Here is a 9,389-nt window from a genome sequence, read left to right as displayed (position 1 = left end):
CTTTCCTTTGAAGTCCTTTTGTATAGAAAGAATCTTCTTCAACACCAGGTCCTCCTTGTGGAATTCTTTAGGACGAACCTTTCTGTCGTAAGCTCGCATCATTCGTTTTTGGAATGTTTTGACCATGACGGGTAACTTTCAACCTCTTTTCTTTAATTAAGCTAACTGGACCCTTCTGCTTCATCCAATTCTTGACTCAATCAAAGCTTGGAGAGAAGAAATCTCGATTTCAATAGGCAAACCGCTTCCATTGCATAAACTAAAGAAAAAGGTGTAGCCACGGTGAAGGTTCTGGTTGACGATCGATAAGCATAGAAGGTGAATGGTGACTTTCTACGCCAATATTTACAAGTCTCAGTCATTTTCCCCATGATCTTTTTTTTGTTTTTTTTGCTGCCTCTGCTGCACCATTCATTTTGGAATGATATGGTGTTTGGTCTTGAACAGACAGTGAACTTTTGATACCATGCTGTTGTGCATTGTTAGATATGATCATTTCTGGCATTCATTGTCGGAACATGATATTCTTCTTTCTTTTATTCTTTTTTTTACGGAATTTGATAACTGTCAATTTTGTAATATTGGCATATGAAGTGACTTTCACCCATTTAATGACGTAAAGATGGTGATGTTTTCTAGAAGCTTTTGATGAGATCGGCCCAATAACATCTATGTCTTACTTAAAAAAATTCTATGAAGGAATGAAGGAGGCATATGAATCTTGTCTCGATAAATTTGGTATTTACAATATAACTGATGCTATCCCCTTTCATAGTGGACCAACAAGACTTGAACCTCATGATTTTTCTGACCATTATAAAACCATTAACATGTGTTCTTCAAACATGCTTATGGACCTCTTCTAAGACTTTCTTAACCTTAACAGCATCCACACGTCTCAGTAGCCTAGGCGTATCTTGATACGATCATGCGAAAACATCTTTGAATTCTTGGAATAACTCAATGACGTCTTGCTTTGTCTCTGTGGTGATATAGGCTCCCATCTTCACCTCTTTCTCTTCTCCTAGGCTCGCGATGTCCATTGACCCTTTGTAAGGTAGGATCTATTTTTTCATCTTGTTCTACCATCCTTAACAAGTCAAGAGATATGCTACAATCTCTATCATCTTCAAAGTTCTGAGATCCCTCTAAACACATATCTTGCTCAAAAGGAGATTCTGGGTCAGTAGCAGTGTCGCTCATGTCGTTGATATCTGGAGACCTGTTTAGGTACAAAAGAATATTCCAAAGAATAAATGAATCTAAGAATAATTATTTGTATGGTATGATCATGAATTAAGAATAAAATAATACTTGAAAGAAAGTCCAAAGAACAAAAGAATCTAAGAATAATTGTTTGTATAGAATAAAAGAATATTTGAAATGATAGCAAAGATGCATTTTATTGAAATAAATATTTTGGACACAAGCCTATTTCACAAAAGGATTCTTATTGCTTCTAGCCTTAAAGCGACAAGCGTGTTTTGAATATTACTCTAAATTGGCTCTAAGAAATACGGGGATCTCTTCCACAGTCCCATTGCTCAAAACACCCCCAAGTACGTAAGGGCAGAAGCTTGGAAAATTCTATTCCCCGGTTCCTTCTTTAGATATGTCGTTAATGTTTAGATTCCCCAATATTTCCACCGAGCCTTCAATATCTTTATAAAATTCAATTTCTTTATTGTCCATCATGTCTTGTACTAGAGCCCCGAACTCAATGCATTCTTGGATTTCATGCCCCTCTTCATTGCGGAACTCCTGCTACATTGGGCGCGGATAAGTCGTCAAACTTCACAATCCCCATCTTAATAAATCTTTCAATTAGTTTTTTGAACGCGGTGCAATTTATGATTGAATGCCCAATGATTCCAGCATGGTATTTGCACTGAGCATTTGCATCGTACCATTTGGGAAAAGGAGGTTGCATCGGTTCTAAGTAGAAAGGGGACACCATGTGTGCATCAAATAGGTTCAGATACAGCTCTCCATATGTCATGGGTATAGATGTGAACTGTAACTTTTCTACTTGTCTCGGGGGGCCTGATGGTTGGTGGTTATTGTTTTCGGTTGGCTCACAGTAATCGACTTTGAATGACCCTTTTTGTATGTGCTCATGTTATTCATCTTATTCTCCCTCTTTCTTGGGGCTAATCTCTTGGTGTTTTCCCCCGCTTCTATTTTTCCGCACCTTATCTTATTTTCTATCATTTCACCGGACATTACTATATCCGAGAAACTCTTGGTTGTGCTTCCCAGCATGTGATTAATAAATGGAGCCTTCAAAGTATTAATAAATAGCATGATTGTTTCTTTTTCTAACAGAGGTGGTTGAACTTGTATGGCAACTTCTCTCCACCTTTGGGCATACTGCCTAAAGCTCTCGTTTGGTTTTTTATCCATATTTTGCAAGGTGATTCTATCAAGGGTTATATCTGTCATGTGACTATACTGTTTCATGAAAGCTTGAGCTAGGTCCTTCCATGAGTTGATCTTGGTACGGCTCAATTGGTTGTACCATTTGGATGCTGTCCCAACCAGACTGTCCTGGAAGCAGTGAATCAATAGCTAATCATTGTTGACATACCCATTCATTTGTCTATGAAACATGGTAAGATGAGCCTCGGGGTAGCTAGTCTAGTTATACTTCTCGAATCAGGAGTTTTGAACTTGGGGGGAAGCATCAGGTCTGGAACCAAGCTCAAATCTTTAGCATCGATCCCACAATGATAGTCAGCACTTTCCATTGCTTTGAACTTCACCTCTAACTACCTGCATCAGTCTTCCAATTGTTTTGAGAGCTCCACTCTCGCTCTTTCAGCTTCCACAATGTCATCCAGATCAGGGACAATGGGATTAGTTGGGTTATCCCCTGGATTAGAGCTTGAGCCTGCTTGATGGTTAATTGGCATTGAATCACCAGCCTGAAATTATTGGGGCCTGATTGTAACAGATGGCCTTTGTGTGTACACCTCGGGTTGTCTCTGAGTGTTTGTCAGGGTAAAACTAGTGATGGTCATGAAACTAACTAATAATTCAACTTAAGGTAAGCGCACCTATTGAACAGTAGTATAGCTTATAGCAAGACCGAAATGTCGAACCCACAACAACTAAAAGTACTAGTATTAACCTTCTTTTCATTATCTAGTCTAAAAATAAGGGGATTTACTTTATCTAAACTAATTAACTAAACTAAGAATGCACAGGAAGTAAATTGGGGAAATACTTTTGGAAAAACTAATTGATTTAGACAATACCCAAAGAAGAATCCACCTAGACTTCACTTGTTATTTGACTCTGAACTAGACGATTTATTCACTTGACTCGATCTGTAGAAATCCCTAATTTATATTATTATCTCTCTCGAGACTAAAAACGTCTAACCCTAGGTTGATTAATTGAAATCTCTTTCTAATTAAAACGCCTAGTGTTGCATTAACTTAATTTATGGATTCCCTTATTAGGTTTGACCCTAACCCGATAGATTTATGTGCCTTATGTCTAGAGGTGCAATCAAATCCGCTTAATTATGCTAGATCTACTCTTAGACAGGGACTTTTTCTCCTCTGAATAAGCACATCAATACTTGAATCAATATCCTGGAATATTAAAGCAAGAATTAAGAACACATAATTAAGAACAAATCAAGTATTTATCATATAATTCAGAAAATAGTAACAAGATCCGTCTTAGGTTTCATCCCCCTTAGGTATTTAAGGAATTTAGTTCATATGTGTAAAATAAAACATCTCAGAAGGATAATAATAACAAAACATAAAGAAACCCAAAAACCCCTAAAGGAAATTGAAGGGAGATCTTCAGTCTTGAAGGAGAATCCGGGTTCTGAGATGGATCAATTGAATTTTTTCGAGTAATTACTTGCCTCCCACTCCGTGTGTTCGCCTCTAAGTGCCTCCTCCATTTAGGTATTCTTCTAGGGTGTTTATATAGACTTTAGAATGATTCAAAACCCTAAAAATTAGCCTTTTTCAAATAGAACTAAACTTGGGTTCGACAGGGACACGCCCGTGTGGGGTGGCTTAGGCCGTGTTAAAGTTTACTAAATAGACACGGGCGTGTGGTCTACCCGTGTGAGGAAGTCCAGGCCGTGTTGATTTCCCATGTTGACCCATTTTCTTCGTTTTTGGCCTGTTTTTTGCTCTTTTTACTCTCATATGCTCACCTAAGTATAAAACATGAAATTAAAAGATTAGGAGCATCAAATTCCACAAATCTAATGATAATTCATCCACAAATGTGCTAAGTATGGGATAAAAATATGTATAAATTACGACTTATCAAATACCTCCACACTTAAGTGTTTGCTTGTCCTCAAGAAAAATCCCCAATTCACAATTAAGAATTCATTTTTCTCAACTTATAATTCCTATCAATAATATCTCAAAATAATCTATAAGTAATCATACATTGAGAATTCAACTAGAAGAATATCAAAGTTTCAAACTGTGACAGCCCAAAATTGACCCTAGTCAGGAAGTGGTTTCGGGACCGCTAAACCGAGTCACCGAAAGGTTTGAATGTGATGTTTATTGTCTAGAATATGTAATCATGAATGTGTGAAAATTTCAAGCTTCGATTTAGTCGATTGCATGTGAATTTAGTCAATAGGACTTATATGAGAAAATTTTAAAATGTGATAGGTCAATGCATGAGGACCTATTAGTGCATGTGGAAGAAAAAAGGGGACTTGCATGTCAAATTCCCCCTCCCTAATATGTAGTGGCCGGCCATGCTATGGGTGGAAACATGTCTCCAACATGTTATGCTAGTGATGTATGTTAAGAAAAATAAAATAATGAGCATGGTGATGAAAAAATAATAATAATAATATGGTCTCATCCATACCCCCTTGTTGCCGTGAATTGAAGAAAGAAAATAAAAAAAAAGTGTTCATTCTTGAACATCCTTGGCCGAATAGAGGAAAGAAAGGAAGGGGAAAAGCTTGAGAAAATCGACTATGGTGGTTTGCTAGACTAAGGTATGTTTGATGTTGTTCTTGAGATGCATGCATGTTTTAGTAATTGACTAGAGTTCTAAATAGCCCATGTTCAAATCTTGAATCTTGTTGATAACATGAGCAATCGGTCATGAGAAAGTGTTCAAGAAATGGTTGTTGTTCATGTTATTTGGATGAGAAATGGTGAGTTTTGTTGTTTCATGTTAAAGTTAGGTGAATGATGATAGAGGAGTGTTTGAACTATAAAAGAATCGGCTACCTTGTTATGAGCTAGGGCCGAATGTGAGTTTGGTTGTGTTTGAATATTACATGCTTGGTAGAATGGTGGATGAAGGTGCCGAATGTATGTTGGATTGATAGAGTCTCCAAATTGATTTTATGTGTGTATGCATGACCGAATATACGTGGTCACATGAGTAAGGAAATGAGTTATTTGATATGTGGTAAAAGTTAAGTACTAAATCGAAGGTTGCTAAAATTGCCATTTCTTTAGCCGAATATGTGTTTGATCAATGAAGGAATTGTTGAAGAATATAGGTGAACTTGGTGAGAGTATTCAGCTTAGTGTATAAATGATATAATGATTTTAGGAAATTGTTTTGGTTAGGTGTATGTATGATTAAGTATATTCGGCAATATACTTAAAGTGGGTACATGATATTACATTATAATTATTGAGCTTAAGTATATGGATATGTGTATATGTGGTCATATAATGACATTTTGGTTTGAAAATTTAATGATGTGTGATTGCCGAATGTGATAAATAAATTCATGTTATTGGGTTAAATATTGAATACTCTTATTTGTATTATTTAAGCTCAAGAACCTAAAGGAGAGGCGTCCAACAAGGGGAAATCGAAGGTCATCGAGTAGCCGACTCGGAATTATTTTACCCAACATAAAGTAAGTCATTAAGCATGTAGTTGGTATTATTTCAAATGGTCATAATGTTTATGTATTGATGCTGAATGGAATGAATAAATATACATATATATATGCATGTACGTATGTGATGATGAAATTGTTGAATGAAAAGAAAAGAGGTAAGATGTACTGAGTTGTTGATCTCGGCACTAAACGTGCGGGTATAACCATTTATGACCATGAGATTGGCGCTAAGTGCGCGGGATTAAATTGTACAGCACTAAGTGTGCGATTTAACTATGTTGCACTAAGTGTGCGAAATGAATATGATGCACTAAGTGTGCGAATTGACCATGCGGCACTAAGTGTGCGAGTTTGACTATGTAGCACTAAGTGTGCGATTTGATTACGTAGCACTAAGTGTGCGAGTTGATTATATAGCACTGAGTGTGCGGACTCAATATACATTCGTGAATCATTATGGACACTATGTGTGCGACACTATTGAGTTGATCGCGGACAGCGGATCGGGTAAGTGTCTTGAGTACATGGCTAATAGGTGCTATGCTTATACTTGGTGTTGAGCTCGGTAAGTTTGAACCTATGTGACAAATATACTTGAAGTCACGTACATAAAATTTATCGTAGGATGGGTGAAAGGCCGTTTAGTCGTTTGATTGTAACGAAAATAAATTGATTTATGAAAATGCCTCAATGTCCTATTGATGAGTATATGGAATGTGAATGCATGAATTGATATGAAACTGAATCGATAGGTTGGAGGAACTATGGTATGGTTCGGTATGGATGGAGTAAATTGTCTCGTTCCATTTTGTTTCCTCTTGTGATAATGTTATTGATGGATGGTAGTGCATTGCTTATGACTTACTGAGTTATAAACTCACTCGGTGTTTCCTTGTCACCCATTATAGGTTGCTTGGACTCATCTATTTTTGCGGGGTCAGGCCGTCATCGAAGTCATCACACCGGATAGCAAGTTTTGGTACTTTCTTCTTAGTTGGCTTAGAAGAACATTTTGGCATGTATAAGCTATTACGTTGTGTTTGAACTTTGGCATGTAAACTTTAAGCCATGCGAAAATGGCACGAATGTTCGATTGAGTTGGATCAAGGGTAGGCATGAAATGGACCTAGTTACGTTCATAACAGATGCTGGCAGCAGCAGTGTCATGAGATTGAAAAATCACTAAAAATAGTAGGAGTGGAATTAATTGATGAATAAATTATGTAATCGAATCTCGATGAGTCTGTTTTCATGAGGAAGTAACGAAAAGATCATATGGGCAGTATATTAAGAGATAATCAGATTTTTGTGGGACAGGGCCAGAACGGTTTCTGGATTCCCTGCTCCGACTTTGGAAATTCATTATAAATTAACCAGAGATAATTAGAGGTCGTACCATATATGTACAGATTCCTCTCTGAGTTTAGTTTTCATAGAAACAAACGGCATCAGTATTGAAGCCCCGTGCAGGGAGATATCCAAGTCGTAATGGGAAAAGGTCAGTGTAGTCGACCCCTGCAACATAGGCGACTTTGACTAATAAACTGTACTAATTGGCCCGACCAAAAATTCTAGAAAGAAATACATAGATGGGCACATGAGTCTAGTTTCTGGGAAAAATCACGAAACTGATTTTCGAGTTACGAAACTCAAGATATGATTTTTAAAACGACTAGTACACAGATTGGGCAGTGTCTGGAAAATAAATTTTATAAGGGGTTAAAGTCAGTTAACACCTCGTGTTCGACTCCGGTGTCGGTTTCGGGTTCGGGGTGTTACACAAACATTTCAAGTTGAGCATTTTATCACAAAAACATAGGTGTCCCCCTCATCTAAGTAATCACCTTTGATTCAAAATATTACAGAGTTTAACATCTTCACTAAATATTCAATCAAATCATTCGAGGTGTTTAAGGGTAACAAATTTAGCACTCAATAGTCAATATGAAAAGTTATTACCATAGGCTTGCAATAAAATCAAATCTCCGCCACTACATATTGAGATGATACATCAATCAAAAGGTCTTTAGAGGGTTGTAATGTGGTTTTGGTTAGAGGGTGTGGTCACAAGCTAAAAGAAAAGGTTAGAATCGAGATTGAATTGAAAAATCACCTAACTAGAAAAATACTAAAACTAACAAATTACATTCCTAATTAGATGATCCTAGAATTGAGCTTTTCTTCATGGATAACATCGTTTTAATCCAAGCATTACATAATTTCGTAATATGCTAGACGATAAACCTCAATTGCAGCAACTTTGTTTTTTTTTTTAAGAACAAATCAAGTAACATATAACTTTGCTAACTATCAAAAATAAAACATAGCTAAGTAATTTATTCAAATCAAATCTCGAAAAAAATAGGGATCAAATTAATTAAGGGAATTTCAACAAAAATGTGTTATGGGTAAATATTGAGGGTAAATCAATGAATGGCTTGTTAGGCTCAAGGGGGTTCACTAAGGGTTAATTATGAAGGTAGACTTTTATGGAGTCAGTGGGTTAAAGCTAAGTGCCTTTATCATCTCGACATATCAAATCAATGGTGTGGTCTTAACATGCATAATCAAAGCAAGTTCTAGAATAACAATTTAATATTGACGCACTCATAGCAACAATAAAAGTGAGCATGAAAGAAATAATATATGCTCTAAAGGCTCAAGATCTCACAAAAATTATGGTTTTTTTATGTTAATCCTGTGAATTTCAAGATAATACCTAAAGTTGGGGAAATAACCTAAAAATTTTTAATACTCAAAAATCAATTTATCATGCTTGGTTCTCTAATTACTTAAAATTTCAATAATCAATGCATAAATCCCTATGTTTTAATTCAAGACATATCAATAAAAATCATAAATTAATTGAAATTCATTCTAATAGTGATATGAGTGAGTCACGTGAGAATAAGATAAAATTCAGGGATTTTTCTGATAATGATATAAATAACCCCCCCACACTTAAGATGTACATTGTCCTCAATGTACAAAGATAGATTTATTAAAAAATATAGATATAAGATCATAAGATAGGGAGAGAAGTGAAACTTCCTGAATGTTAAATGGAATCCTTGAACTGGAGTCATGGAAAGTAATCGGCTAAGGCAATGGTGAGATTGGAGGAGGATACTCCAGTGGTGGTAAATGTTGTTAGTCCACAAGTGTTGTGCCAAAAGAATATTATAACTAGTGGTAGGTATGGTCGTGGTTGTGCAGGGCATGGCAGTCGTGGAGGACCTTTTCCAGTGGAGTTGCAAATTCCTAAGTAATATTGAGCTTTGGAGCTCTTCATAACTGCGATAGAATCAATAACTCTTTAGGAAATATAAAGTAGCATGATTACTCGTAAAGAAATGGCCGAAAACATAAATTGCTTAATAAAAATTGTAAAACCTAAAGATAAAGTAAAAATAGTATTAAAGAGAAATAAAATAAAAAGTAATTTAAAAAGATAAATAAAGATAAAAGTAAAAAATAATAAATAAAAGTCTTCAAAAATCCTCATCGCCCGATGGTTCGC

This window comes from Gossypium hirsutum, chromosome A07, assembly GCF_007990345.1.
Source record: "Gossypium hirsutum isolate 1008001.06 chromosome A07, Gossypium_hirsutum_v2.1, whole genome shotgun sequence".
NCBI classification, from domain to species: Eukaryota; Viridiplantae; Streptophyta; class Magnoliopsida; order Malvales; family Malvaceae; genus Gossypium; species Gossypium hirsutum.
The sequence above is the reverse complement of the archived record's forward strand: the minus strand, read 5'-3'. Positions refer to the sequence as shown.